General features: G+C 35.2%; 2 pseudogenes; one reads left to right on the top strand and one right to left on the bottom strand.

Annotated features, from left to right (window-relative positions):
- The window catches only part of LOC109445559 (vesicle-associated membrane protein-associated protein B/C-like), a 50,770-nt pseudogene extending 45,798 nt beyond the window's left edge, over positions 1-4,972 (bottom strand).
- Positions 4,973-8,483: 3,511 nt separating this feature from the next.
- LOC109445566 (GTP-binding nuclear protein Ran-like) lies at positions 8,484-9,348 on the top strand (annotated as a pseudogene).
- The last annotated feature ends 5,175 nt before the right edge of the window (positions 9,349-14,523 follow it).

The following is a 14,523-nucleotide window of genomic DNA, read 5'->3' as shown; positions in this document are numbered from 1 at the left end:
TTGCAGTATTCTGTTCAGCTAAGAATATAAAACATTTTCTTTAGTATTTCCCAAAAGACCTGTTACCAAATGTATTAATGTAATATTGACACATTGTGCATTATTCACCATTTTGAAACTTTTATAATATTTACCTTTATTCTTCCTGGAAGTTACAAAGGGGGATGGGAATACCTTGACACATATAATCACAGATACATATGCATCTCCTTCAATGAATTATGGAATAGAAATACACTGTCAGATATACGTAGCTGAAGACGTGCCCTGAGAAGCCACTGACATATTTTCCAGAGCTCTCATTTCCCGCCCATTCCTCTGGCATCCCCAAAAAGATCTTGGAAGGTACAGACAATTAATTATATCTGAAAGTGATTATTCTCTCCTCCTGTTTTTCCCTTTAGCTAATGCCTCATGATTCATTTTCAAGATTCTGCTGAAGTTATGGATGTTAAACAGTCTGTACTTTAGTTTGAAGCTCCATTAAATAAATTTTAGAATCAAAAAGCTATTTTTTAAAAGCCAAAAACTTTTAACGTATACTTACAAAATCTGCAGAATAGTGTGCTAGAAAATAACATCAAGCAGATCAGCTGTTTTTAAATAATTTCCAACTTTTTAAAAAATTAAAGTTTATTGGGGTGACAATGGTTAGTAAAATTACATAGGTTTCAAGGGTGTAATTCTGTAATACATCATCTATATATCACATTGTGTTTCACCACCCAGTCAGTTCTCCCTCCATCACCACATATTTAATCCTATTTACCCTTATCTACCATTACAACTTTTCTGTTCTTAAAATGCAAGTACATATGATTTTTACTCAAAATCGCTGAGGTATATGGAAAATGTTCACCAAATACAGAAATTTTCAGAGAGCTACATATTTTGTGCTCTATGGCCTGTCTTTACATTCTCTTGCTTAGGTGAATATTTGTGCAGCCGATGCCACATCATCACTAATACCTTGGAGAGCCCTTTTATCTGTGAGAGTGGGAAATAGAAACTAATACAAAATAGTGCATACAGGAAATTTGTACACAGAGAGGTGGTGACATTCTGGGTCTTGGGTATCATTATGTCTTTTAATGTTCTTTAATAAGGATGCACCATTTTTCTGTAATGATGCATTTATTCCTCAGGGTATTAATAATAATTGGCAAAAAGCATGTAACCTTTTTAAGAGCATCAGTAGTTAATCTCAAGATTGCCATGAAAATCAGTGTAATCATTTTACTTTGGATTACTCAGATATGAGTTTTCCTCAAAATTCCTGAGCAGCTCACAGGATGACCTAATCATTTCTGAGTTGAACCATTACTGATCTTTCTCTGTTGAGGAGGATAAGAACTCAGTTTAGGTCATCCCCAACTTTCAGAAAGAGCAGTGATTGTAAATAAAGAATTAGTACCAGTTAGTGCAGCAATGCTAAGTTAATAGAATTTCTTTTTCTTAACTATCACTGTTAAAAACATTTTTTTCTTTAAAAGAAAATAAAGCTATTATGTCATAATGTATCTTAAGCCATAATCATGTTTATTTATCAACTAAGCACCTATTTATATATTGATAATGTGATTTACCTTTTTTTTTTTTTAATTAAATTTATTGGGGTGACAATTGTTAGCAAAATTACATAGATTTCAGGTGTACAATTCTGTATTACATCATCTATAAATCCCATTGTGTGTTCATCACCCAGAGTCAGTTCTCCTTCCATCACCATATATTCGATCCCCCTTACCCTCATCTCCCACCCCCCACCCCCCACCCCCCTTACCCTCTGGCAACCACTAAACTATTGTCTGTGTCTATGAGTTTCTGTTTCTCATTTGTTTGTCTTGTTCTTTTGGTGATTTACCTTTAACGGTCACAAAAATGCAATTCATTTTTGCCCTTCAAATATAATATGGAGCACAAATCAAAAATACTGGCTATATCTACAGTAGATATTACATAATTCCCCAGAATTGCAAAGTAACTTTTGATTTTATGAGAATCACATAGTTTTTAGATTGCAAAAAAATGCCATATAATCTACAGTATAAGAAGACACACAAAAATGCAAGCATTATGTATCATGTCATTCAGTGGGTCCAGTAAAACAGCCCAAAATACAAGAGGGGCTTTTGATGAATATTGGACACTTAACAGACTATGAATCAGCTTGTGTTTCTACTCTTATTTCCCTTAATATTTATTAATAAACATAGTAGTAAGTGAATCACTTAAAGCTGGAGAACACTAATGACTAATGGGAAATATTTCATACTGATGGTCTATTTCCCAAAGTAGGATGTTTCTGTACAAATAAAGACAAGAAGCAGCCCATAGTAGTACATTCTGGAGATTTAAAATTTCCAGTACATCAAGGATGGATCACAGAATCAGAAAATGGAAACAAGAAAAAGTACCTAGATAATTAATCAACTAGAGATAAAATAGAGCCTGCTGGACAAAGAGAAACTGTTGGAGTATGGCCATCAACAAAGTTGCATATCTCAAGTGCAAATCTCAAGTAGCAACCAACGTTAAAGTGAGAGGAATAACACACCTAGGTTGGGAATACTTGCACCTTATATATTAATAATCACCACACTGTGACATCCTTCACCTTGTCCAAAGATGATTATATTATAAAACCAATTTAAAGAGTAAGATGCACCAGAAAAATTACAGCAAACCAAGCACTAAGAAACATTTTCATGAAATGTTAAAGATTTCTACCTCTAAATATGAGTACTACCTCAGTCCAAAACAAATACAAAAGCTACGAAAATACCATTTGGAATCATAAACAGAATGCAACAAAGATATTCTACTTTTCCTTCCATGCGTGCGCTGTTATTCTTACCAGTATCTTTCTTCTGTCATTTCTTTACCCCTACAGAAAACACTTTCATGGTAGGAAGGATGTTAAGAAAACTCCGCAATGGCTATTCGAGCCTCTAGCCTAACATGTGGTCCAACTAACTGTGCTTTATGCTTCTGCAGTAGCACCCATCTACAGCTTTTAAATGATTTTTGGTCCCCAAGGTGCTCTGCATAGCTCAGCAAAAAAAAAGTGCAGGCCCGATTTACCTTGGGAATCATTAAGTTGCTTAGGAGTTTCTTTCCAAAACATTATCGTATGTAATCACTTTAGACGATTTTTTCCTACTCCAAATTATCTAATGTACCACCAAGATATTCCAAGTTGCAACATGTCTTACTAACTAGCATAAATAGAAAATTGCAGTATCCTCGAACTGGGAACAATTTTTTGCAACTTGACAGGATACAGGAATTAAAGGTAAACCAAAGTTTATTTAAGCAAAGGCAAAAACTAGAGCAAAATAAAATAACTGAAATAAGTACACCCTTCTTCATTAGTCACATGCATAATGCAGAGTACTTACAAGAAACTAATACTTATAGAAAAGACTCTGAAAATACTTAAAAATGAGCAACTTATGGCTTTGTTTATTTAATGGTTGTGTAGACTGTATTAATGAAAAGCATTAAATTGATATATTTGTTCTAGTTACTAAAAGTGTGATCTTACATTTCAATGATGAATCACTAGAAAGTTTTTCCATTTTGTTGAAATATTTTTATCCTCTATCAGGTTAGGCAGATAGTGTTTGTTGCCTGGGTGGCCTGATCTTTCATTGCAAACTCCAGACGGCTGTGGTAAGCCCATTATCTAAACTGGTCTTTTTATGTACCATTCCTTCACTCTGTATTCCAAGCATTATTTACGTACCTTTTATATCTACCGCTCTCATATAACACTGAACCTGCTGCCACAAGAATTACGTGATGTATTTATCTAAATAAAGTGCATCTGCTTTGGTATATTGTCAATTTCATTTTCTGAGTTCCGCTTTAAAAGTCTACAGTGCATTTTGTTTTATTTTTTAACTTAGAATTGTGAGATGCCATGTGATAAATCAAGGTAATAAATAGGAAGCCTATTTCTCTCACCTGTGTAGAAGAACAGTGGGAGTTATGCTCTGGAGTCATGTAATTTGGGGTTACCCCACCCGCAGCTCTCTGATGGTGGCCGCTGACCACTGAAGGAGGCGCCATGAGATGTGAAATGAAACACAGCTGAAAGCTTCTGGTCTTATATTCATCTGGGCCTGCGCAATTCCACACTCTGGCTAATTTTTCTCAATTGCTGATTCCTGGCTCTCTACTTCAGATTTTAATAGTTGCTTTTGCTGCCTTGACTTTGGGCAAACATTTCCAAATTCCTTTTGGTTTATGATATTTCAGTTGTTCATGAAGCTTTTGACTCAGTTTCCCCTGAATTTGGACCCTTTCATTACTGCAGATTTTATCATCAATCTCATCCTCAAGTTAAGTAGAAGTTCACCAGACAGAATAAAGAGTTGAAAGTATTTAGAAATGCCGCAGAATTGTTTAGAATATGCCTTAAATGTCCCCCCTTTTTTTTCATTTAAACTCACTCCCAGGTAGTCCCTACACACCTACACACACATACTCACATGCACTCAATATTTGGTTAACATTTCAATACTACCTTGCAAATAATCTGCCACTTTGTATTGTATTGTGTGTATGTGTTTACAGGTGAGGGTTGGAGGCTGCCACACGAAATTGTGAGTTTCTATGGGGCAAACGCTTCACTTTTGCTTCCCCTACAATATTGCGTGCCTAAGTGCTACTACATATATGTGCAATTAAGTTGAAGGAAAATGGCTGCTTTTTCAGGGAGATGGCAGAACATGTATTTTTACAAGACATACCTCCCCACCTAGGTAGAACTTACAGTGCCAGAAATACAGCTGAATGAATGAAGGATTCCAATACAAAACACAGATCTCACGGACTCAAACATACATTCCTGGTATGCAAACTGGTATTCTATCACCTCTACAAAATCTACTCCTGTGTGTTTCTGCTGATTCTTACCCGCTGAACAATCTCTGTGTCGAGCGGGAGACCCTGCTCGGTGCGCCATTTGTCGGGCGGGGCGGCCTGCGGGGTCTCTGCTCCCGCTCCCCATACAAGAACGCAGGATATGGTGAGGCCAAAAAGGAACACCCACGGAGCCATAGATGGGGGAGTCATACCACTATATTCTCGCTGGCGGCATCCGCCTTTCTGCAATCCGCTCTTGTCAGCTCAGCCACCATCTTCTTGCTAGCCCCCATTCTTCTCTTCTTCAAGCGTAGCCACAGCAGTTATATTAGTGGCCAATGGCTCACTGGTTACAGCTGACGGCCAACTAGCCACAGCTGATGGCCATGCAATCACAGTTGATGGCCATTTACTACCTGAGCCAGCACCTGTCTATGTGAGGCCGAGAGCCTGGAAACTGCTTTCTGGGGCTCTGTCCCCACACTCTGCCTCACCAAGTGTTGACAAATGTCACTGCTGCTACCTTTTGCAAAGAATGAAAGAACATCTTCCAGAAACTGTTGCCACATGGCCCCCTTTCCAGTTCACTAGGGGGCCATGTGGCAACAGTTTCTGGAAGATGTTCTTTCATTCTTTGCAAAGGGTCTTTAGTCTGGTATTGTATGATGCCACATACAGTATATCTGTCATGGGCAGTCCCCACTGGAAACACTTAACTTTATATAAAAGGATTCAGGAGTGAAATAAATCATGGTAACTGTTGGGGGTGGGTGGGTGTAGGCATCCTGATGCTCCTACTTGCAAATGCCCAGGATTGTTTCTTATCATCCCTCTTTGTAAGAACACTGCACATCACTTGGAAAACCTATTCCCATTCCATATACTCTTGGAGCACTATCAACCTCTGCACTGCATTTACCCCCAATGTAGGGGAACGCATATAATCCAGGCTGGGTCACTTGGAGTCCTTCCCGTAATTTCTGAGTTGAAAATAGAAGGAAGGATTCCCACCTTCTTGAATCTTAAGTGTAAGCTTATAGGGTTCTCATTAGTCATTTCTCACCGTGTGGAGAAGCTTTATGTAGGAAAAAAAAAAAAAAAAAGGAACCTCGTAAAAACTAGCAGAGATAAGAGATAGTCCTGTAAGTACTGAATCCCAGAGTCAGTGCCTGAGTCCTGATTCTATTTTTTTCTCCGTTGGTGTTATGAGGTGCTCCAGTACAGGTGTAGCTCAGAGATATCACAGATTCAGTTCCACACACTATAATAAAGAGAGTATCACAATAAAGCAAATCATAATCTTTTTTGCTGGTGGAGGGTCTTGCCTTCAATTTATTAAAAAAAAAAAAAAAAAAGCAACACCTGTGAAACATAATAAATGCAATAAAACTAGGTGTGCCTGTATTCCTTCCAGCTGAGAAAAGGTATTTCTTTTGTTTTTCATTTTCCTTCAGGTGATTTGAGTTGTGATTCTTACCACTTGCATCTAAAGGCAAACAACTATTGCTGTGATTGTTGGCTGGTAATATAGGAGCACATACTGTTTGCAGTCTATTTTAATCTTGAAACGCTCAGAATATGAACCTTCTAAACTCGGGAAGTTTAGATCACCTCACAAAATGGTGGTGTCTCTCTAAAATATCATAGGTACTTTTGAGATTGTAAGCTATTTTTCTAAGTCAAAACAATTTTTTAAGCCAAAGATGCTGTCCATTCCAGCTCTTTGTAAAGTGTTATGCTCAAAAACACCAGTTAGCAATGAAATTTACATCTTATTGCTTTGTACTAGGTTATAAAAATGTATTTGTCCTTTTTTAATCCTGTTGGCCTTAGAGATAAAACTTTGCACAGTAAAGTTTACCTCCAGGCTCTTGCCACTTCCTCTGTCCTGACATTTTTGACATACAGGGAAGAACAGACCTCTGGGTTAAGTCTGACAGTTAAGAAGAGAATATGAAAAGTATATTGTACAGGCTGAAAACAAAATATGAGTAAGTGGCACATTAATACAAATGTATTATGATTAGCATAAGGACAGTTGCCCTACCTTAGCACAAGGAGGTTGTGAGATATCTTTCCCTTGTAAAAGCTGTACACTGAAGTGGATATTTCCTAACCCAGGGAAGGAACATGTAATGCCATTTTGTTCCATCTGAGCTACATATTCCAGGAGAGACATCATTGTTTATAGCTGACATCTGTTCCTATTGGCTGATGCCCATAAAATAGCAGTTATTAAATTGTTCAAAGTCCTGAATATCATTCCAGGATTTCAAGAATGACTGAAGGGGAAGACCTAGAGAGAGAGGGGGAATATTGCTAAGAAGAAACTTTCAAAAAATAATAATAAAACCAAGAAATTATTACAGTGAGGACTCTCTAAGATATCTAGAAATTGCATAATATTTACATAGCTAATTTTGTTACTCATAACTTATTTTTTCACAACGGTAATAAAGTAATTAAAATGAGAAAGCTTTCCTTCCTTCTTTCCTTCCTTCTTTTCTTCCTTCCTTCCTTCTCATTCATCTTTTCCCATCTCAAAAAACTGGGAATGGAATGCAGAGATAGAGAGAAGAGAAGGCAAAATCTGGATTTTGTTTATTTATTTATTTATATTTATTTATTTATTTATTTTTATTAGTTTCAGATGTACAAAGCAATGTAATAGTTAGACATTTACACCCCTCACAAAGTGATAACCCCCCCCAATCTCCTACCTCTCTGACATCATATATAGCTGTTACAATACCATTGACTATATTCCCTATGCTATACTCCATATCCCATGATTAATATATATACAGTATGTCAAAAAAATGTATACAAATTTTAAGAAAGGAAAAAACTGTACTAAAATTGTAATAATGTATACTGATAACAAAAGATGAATACAAGCCATGTACACATTTTTTTGGTATCCCAGTATATATTTAATTACAGTTGACATTCAATATTATTCTACTTCAGCTTCAGGTATACAGCACAATGGTCAGGCATCTACACAATCTATGAAGTGAACCCCTGATGAGTCTAGTGCCCATCTGGCACCTTATATATGAAATACAGTATAGGGAATATAATCAATAATGTAAAAATCTGGATTTTAAAAAGAAAAGACTGAGGTCCAGCCTGGGACGTGTGTTAGTGTTGGTCTGGAGTGGGCACTTACACTTTATTCCCTGATTTTTTTTCTCTCATTTACAAGATGGATATACCACAATTTATACTAATTCTTCTAAATTTCTACCAATTGATTTCGGAAAATGACTTTATAAGTCCGCCTTGCACCCAATTTTGAGCTATCTTTGAGACCCACATCCCAATAATAGTTAAATTGCCTGGAGGAAAGGTGATAAATAATTTATTTTTTGTTTATACAGACTGAGACCAGATATATACTAAAATGTTCAATAAATATACATTGGAAGAAATTGGCAGACATTTCAGACTACTTTCTTCTTAAAAAGAAAAAAGTTATGAACTCCCATGATGCATGTAGATACTAATTTTATAATCCTGCTTTCCTTTTCAGAAGCATTTGAAAATCTGGAAAAACAGATTCTGTCTAAAAACAATATGTGAGACGGGCCCAGAGACATTTCTGTAAGTGACATCACGATGGCTGCCCAAGGAGAACCCCAAGTTCAGTTCAAAATTGTATTGGTTGTTGTTGGTGGGACTGGGAAAACTACATTTGTGAAATGTCACCTGACTGGCGAATTTGAGAAGTATGTAGCTATCTTCGGTGTTCAAGTCCATCCCCTCGTGTTTCATACCAACAGAGGACCTATTAAGTTCAATGTGTGGGATACCGCTGGTCAGGAGAAATTTGGTGGACTGACAGATGGCTATTACATCCAAGCCCAGTGTGCCATTATAATGTTTGATGTAACTTCCAGAGTAACTTACAAGAATGTGCCTAACTGTCATAGAGATCTGGTACGAGTATGTGAAAACATCATCATTGTGCTGTGTGGCAATAAAGTGGATGGATATTAAGGACAGGAAAGTGAAGGCAAAATCAACTGTCTTCCACCAAAAGAAGAATCTTCAGCACTAGGACATCTCTGCCAAAAGTAACTACAACTTTGAAAAACCCTTCCTCTGGCATGCTCGAAAACTCATCGGAGACCCTAACTTGAAGTTCGCTGCCATGCCTGCCCTTGCCCCACCAGAGGTTGTCCTGGATCCCGCCTTGCTAGCACAGTACGAGCATGACCTAGACGTTGCTCAGAAAACTGCCCTCCTGGATGAGGATGACAACCTGTGAAAGTGAAGCTGGGGCCCAGCATCAGAAGTCTAGTTTTATAGGCAACTGTCCTGTGATGTCAGCGGTGCAGCGTGTTTGCCACTTTATTACATAGCTAAGCAGAACATGTGCTTAATCTTTGGGATGCTGAAGGAGATGGATGGGCTTCGGAGTCAGTGTGGCAGTTAAAAATACCTTCCTTTTTTGGACCTGCATATTTAGCTGTTTCAGAACACAGTTGGTTCCTTATTGAATTTCAAATACAAGACTGCTACCGTCACATAACAATATTCAGTAGGGAGATCATGTTTGTTTCTGTCATTCCCATTCCTTTTCGTTTAGAATCAGAATAAAGTTGTATTTCAAATATCTAACAAAAATAAAAAATAAAAATAATAAAAAATAACAATATGTGAGCATTTTTTTTACTTTGTTTTAAGATTGTAGTCAGGAGAAAAACACTAGACAAGACTCATTTTCAAAAGCTGACTGAGTTGTAAGCCTAGATTGAATTTAAAGGAGTAAATTGAAATGACTCTTTTTTTTTTTTTTTTTTGCATATAAATAATTTTTTTTTTTAACCCACAGAAAGAACTATGCAAATGATTCATTGGAGTATTCCACACTTGCCAATGGATATGGAAGTTCAGCTTGTCAACACACTGCTAGAATTGGGACAGCTATGAGTATTTCCTAATATTTATAATCAAAGTGCTCAATTCATTTTACCTTAACCCTTATAAGAGCAGACATCTAGAAAATAGAGTACCTTATCTCATTAGTTAAAGTGAATGGCTCATTCCTCTTGATTGCTATAATTTATTTGTAAATTAGGAATATTGATCCCCCTGACAACATTCATACTTTATATGAGAATGTATTTTGATCATATGTTTTGATCTGAAAATAAAGAAAGCCTGTCATTTTAATAGGCATTGCTGCTTGTAAAATAAAACAACACATTAACAAGGACAGCAGCATAAAGTACACCAAGTAAAAAACAAACAAACAAACAAACAAAACAAACCTTTTCAGTTACTGTATTTTGGTTTCTATATTATTTATTGTAATGTATATTAGACTTTTTATTTACTATCATTATATGATCAAATAATTACCAAATATTGATAAAAAACAAATGAAGAAGACTCTAAACTTGAAACACACTGGTAGTTGAAAATTAATTAAATAGTGAAAAATAATATTTAAAATGAGAAAAAAATATGTAAGTTCTAAAACTGTGAAGATTGCTTTGTCTAAAGATCATGACAAGCTTGGTGTTTAGGCTTTAGAAGGGTTCTATGATTAAATTAGTTGTCCACAGTCAGGAGAAGAGCGGTGTGTGTGTGATGTGTATGTGTTTTATGAAGGCTTATTTAATATAGCCTATGATTAATTCAACAAATACCTGTGAGTATCAACTTTCTGTGAAGTTACTGTGATATGCTTTCTGCAGTAGAGGACCTTAGAGTTTAGAAAAGAAAAGGCATTGAGTTCTAAAACTATAATTGAAGCTAGAGTGTGAGAATTGTGGAATTTGGAATTCAGAGAAAGCATAGTACAGGGGAGGCAATTCCTGTTCTGTGTCCAGATCTGGCTTTCCAACGGACTCCGTTCCTTGTTATTGGGAGTTGGCGAATAAGTTAATGTTATGTCCCTCAGTTTGTATTTCTGTGAAATAGTGATGAAAGCAAACTTAAGAGCTACTGTGAATAGCCTTCAACATATATTGATTGAATGTTACTTTCAATTAAGTATGTGAAAGATACAAATCAGGAGAGAACCACAAATATTTTGGCTAAAATTAGGAAAATGCATAAACACAAACAACTTAAAAACACATACATATGTACAAAATAACTGGTAGCACTTTTTCTTCATGTATTTTATACGTGCTATGCCATAAAACCAGCCAGATAAATTAATTTTCTTCATAAATTAATGTCTCTTAGAAATAAACAATATTTTCTTTATAAAATCTGAAACTTAAAACAGATTCTTACATGTTTCATTAGATTATACTGCAATCATTATTTTCCATCACAGACTCCTAATTTGTCATGCTTTCTTTAATAAAATTAAAATTGAAAAGAGCTATTATCTTTACATTTTTGAAAATGTTTATTTAAAAATTGATCCAGCCAATTATGCCATTTTAACTGCAATTTGTACAGATGTTTGGAAATTAAAAATGTGTGATTTGGACATACATAAAGGATATTTTCCTTTGTCATCTCCCGTTTTTGGAGGGGTATGATTTCTTATTTATTTATTTTTATCTTTTATTTGAGGTATAATTGGTATATATAATTATATTTGTTTCAGGTGTACAACATAGTGATTCAACATTTGTATATATTGTGAAATGATCACTATGATAAGTCTAGTTACCATCTGTCACGTTACAAAGTTAGTAAAATATTGTTGACTATATTCCCCATGCTGTACATTACATCCCCAAGACCTATTTATTTTATAACTGGAAATGCATACTTTTTAATCCTCTTCATTCATTTTGCCCACCTTTCAAATCCCTCTCCTGTATGGTAGTCACCAATCTGTTCTCTGTATCTGAGGCTGGGTTTTGTTTTTGTTTGTTTGTTTTGTTTTCTAGAGTCTATGCATAAGTTAAATTATGTAGTATTTATCCTTTTCTGTCTGATTTGTTTCACTTAGTGTTATACTCTCCAGGTATATCGATGTTGTTGCAAATGGCAGGATTTCATTCTTTTTTTATGGCTGAGTATATATATATATACACACACCACATCTTTATTCATTCATCCATTGATGAACACTTAAGTTGTTTCCACATGTTGGCTATTGTAAGTAATGCTGCGTATATTTTTTCTAATTAGTGTTTTCCTTATCTTCAAATAGATACCCAGCATTGAGGTTGCTGGATCATGTGGTAGTTCTATTTTCTTTCTTTTCTTTTTTTTTTGAGGAACCTGCATAATGATTCCACAGTGAATGCACCAATTCATTGTCTCATACGAGGATTGCCTTTTCTCCACATCCTCACCAACACTTGTTATTTGTTGGGAAAAGAGCTATTATTGACAAAGATTATCTATTTTTAAAATAAACTTTTTAATGAAGTGTAACACATTATGAATGGTAAACAAATCATAAGCATACAGCTGATAAACTATCATAAAGTGAGGTCACCCCTCCATCTGACTAGCATCCAGATTTAGAAATAGAGGGATACTCAGGAATCCAGCCCTTCTTTTATGTCTTCTTCTAATCATTTATTACATTTCCTATCCCAGGGGTACCACTATCTTAACCTTTAAGACTCCACTAATTTTGCTTATTTTTGAATTCTATGTAAGTCGACTCATACAGATAAATTATTTGGCATCGGGTTTCTTTTATTAAACTTTATATTTGAGTGACCTATTCATGCTATTGCTTATAACAATAGTTGATTTATCCACATTGTATGTATCCATTCTCTTGTTGATGAATTTTTGTGTTTCTTCCACTTTGGAGTTATTATAAATAATGCTATTTGCATTATTGTACACATATTATGGTGAACAGATATAAATACTTTATTTGAGCATATATCTTAAAGTAGAATTTATGTATATGTACTTTTCACTAAAATACATATTGCCACACAAGACATTTTCCATAGAGATTATACCAATTTATACTGCTACAAACCAGGTAAGAAAGCTGAGTTTCTTTGTATTTTCAACAACACTTGATGTTGCCTATCTTTTCCAATATATACTGGTATTCCCTGTGGTTTTGATTCAAATTTCCTTAATAACTGTTATGGCCTGACTTATGCTCCCTTCAAAATTCAAACGTTGAAATCCTATTCCCTAGGACCTCAGAATATAACCTTATGTGGAAACAGGGTTATTGTAGATGTAATTAGTTAAAATAAGGTCATACTAAGGTAATTATACCCTTATCCAGTATAACTTGTATTCTTATAAAACGGAGAATTTGGACACAGAGACACAGGGAGAATGTCATGTGAAGACGAGAGTTTCGATGCCACAAACCAAAGAATGCCAAACATTAACAACAAACCAGTAGAAACTACAAAAGAAAAATGGAACAGATATTCCCTTAGAGGCCTTAGAAGAACTATAGCTCAGTGATACCTTTAATTTGCACATCTAGCTTCTGAAAGGTAAGAATAAATTTTTATGGTTTAAGCCACACAGTTTGTGGTCCTTTGTTATGGCAGCTCTAGTAAACTAATGTAATGATTGATGTTAATTTGTATTTCTTTGTTTACAGATGCTGGCATTTGAATATTCTCCTTTGTGATGTGCCCATTCTAAGGGCATTGTCTGACTTTTTTTCCCGAGATAGCACTAAGAATATATTAGCTATTTGGCTAAAAGTTGAATTTCATATATATATATATATTTTTTTTTTCTGCAGTAGTTTTATTAATCCCTTAATAATGTCTTTTGATAAACACAGATCCTAATTTTGATATAGTAAGATTTATTAATGTTTTCCCTTATGTTTACTTCTCTTTATATTCCTAGTTGTTGTGTCTTTCATAAATAGTTCTACAATGTTTCTAGAACTGATTTTTTTGTGTGTGTATGATGTGCAGTAGGTGCCAGATTCATTTTTCAACTCAAAAGTATTTATAATTATCCATGCCTTCCTTTATGAAGCTTAGTCTCCTTTGTCAATTACTTTCAGAATCAAAGTTTGTAATGGAGACACGATATCCTAAAATAAAAGTTTCTCTATAATAACTAATGTTAAAAAGTAAATACTCATGAAAAATGTGTTAATGTTCGGCCTGTATGAGAAAAACTGAATCAGAGAAGTCATTTGATATCTAGTTTATTTTTTTAATGGCCTTGAATTCTGGACACCCTTATTCACAAAGATCTATATAGAAGACATGTTACAGTTTCCATATTTGTTTTGCCAAGTGAGGTAGAATTTGTGTCCAGAAATGACAGAATTCATAATAGCCTTACCCGTTTAAATCTTGTTTAGTGTGAATACTCCTTTTGAAAATGAGTCTGTGTTTTGTCTCTTACATTTTTTAGTTTATCACCACAATGCTGGTTGACTTGGAATATTTACCTGCCTTAGGGGAGACAGGAATTAAAGTGTTAGGGAAGAGATATAAATAGAAGTAGTCTTGCAATTAATAGTGTTGCCTTCAGAATGATTTTCTCACTTTATTTTATCAAGGGCCAGCCCAAAAAAGCTAGACCACACAGTTTCATTCAAGGAATAACAAAACAAAAAGGAATCCAGGTGGTCTTTCTCATACCCAAGAAAAATTTCAGGAACAATGTGGGGGAGAGGTAATGGGCTGATGTTTAAATAAGTTCACACCTCAATTTCTTTTCTTTTGACTTTAGCTTACCAGGGGGACTTGTAGGGAAAAGTGAGTG

The sequence above is a fragment of the Rhinolophus sinicus genome, chromosome 3 (assembly GCF_057876585.1).
Source record: "Rhinolophus sinicus isolate RSI-liver-muscle chromosome 3, RSI-T2T, whole genome shotgun sequence".
Lineage (NCBI taxonomy): Eukaryota > Metazoa > Chordata > Mammalia > Chiroptera > Rhinolophidae > Rhinolophus > Rhinolophus sinicus.
Note: the sequence above shows the minus strand (reverse complement) of the source record. Positions and strands in the feature narration are given on the sequence as shown.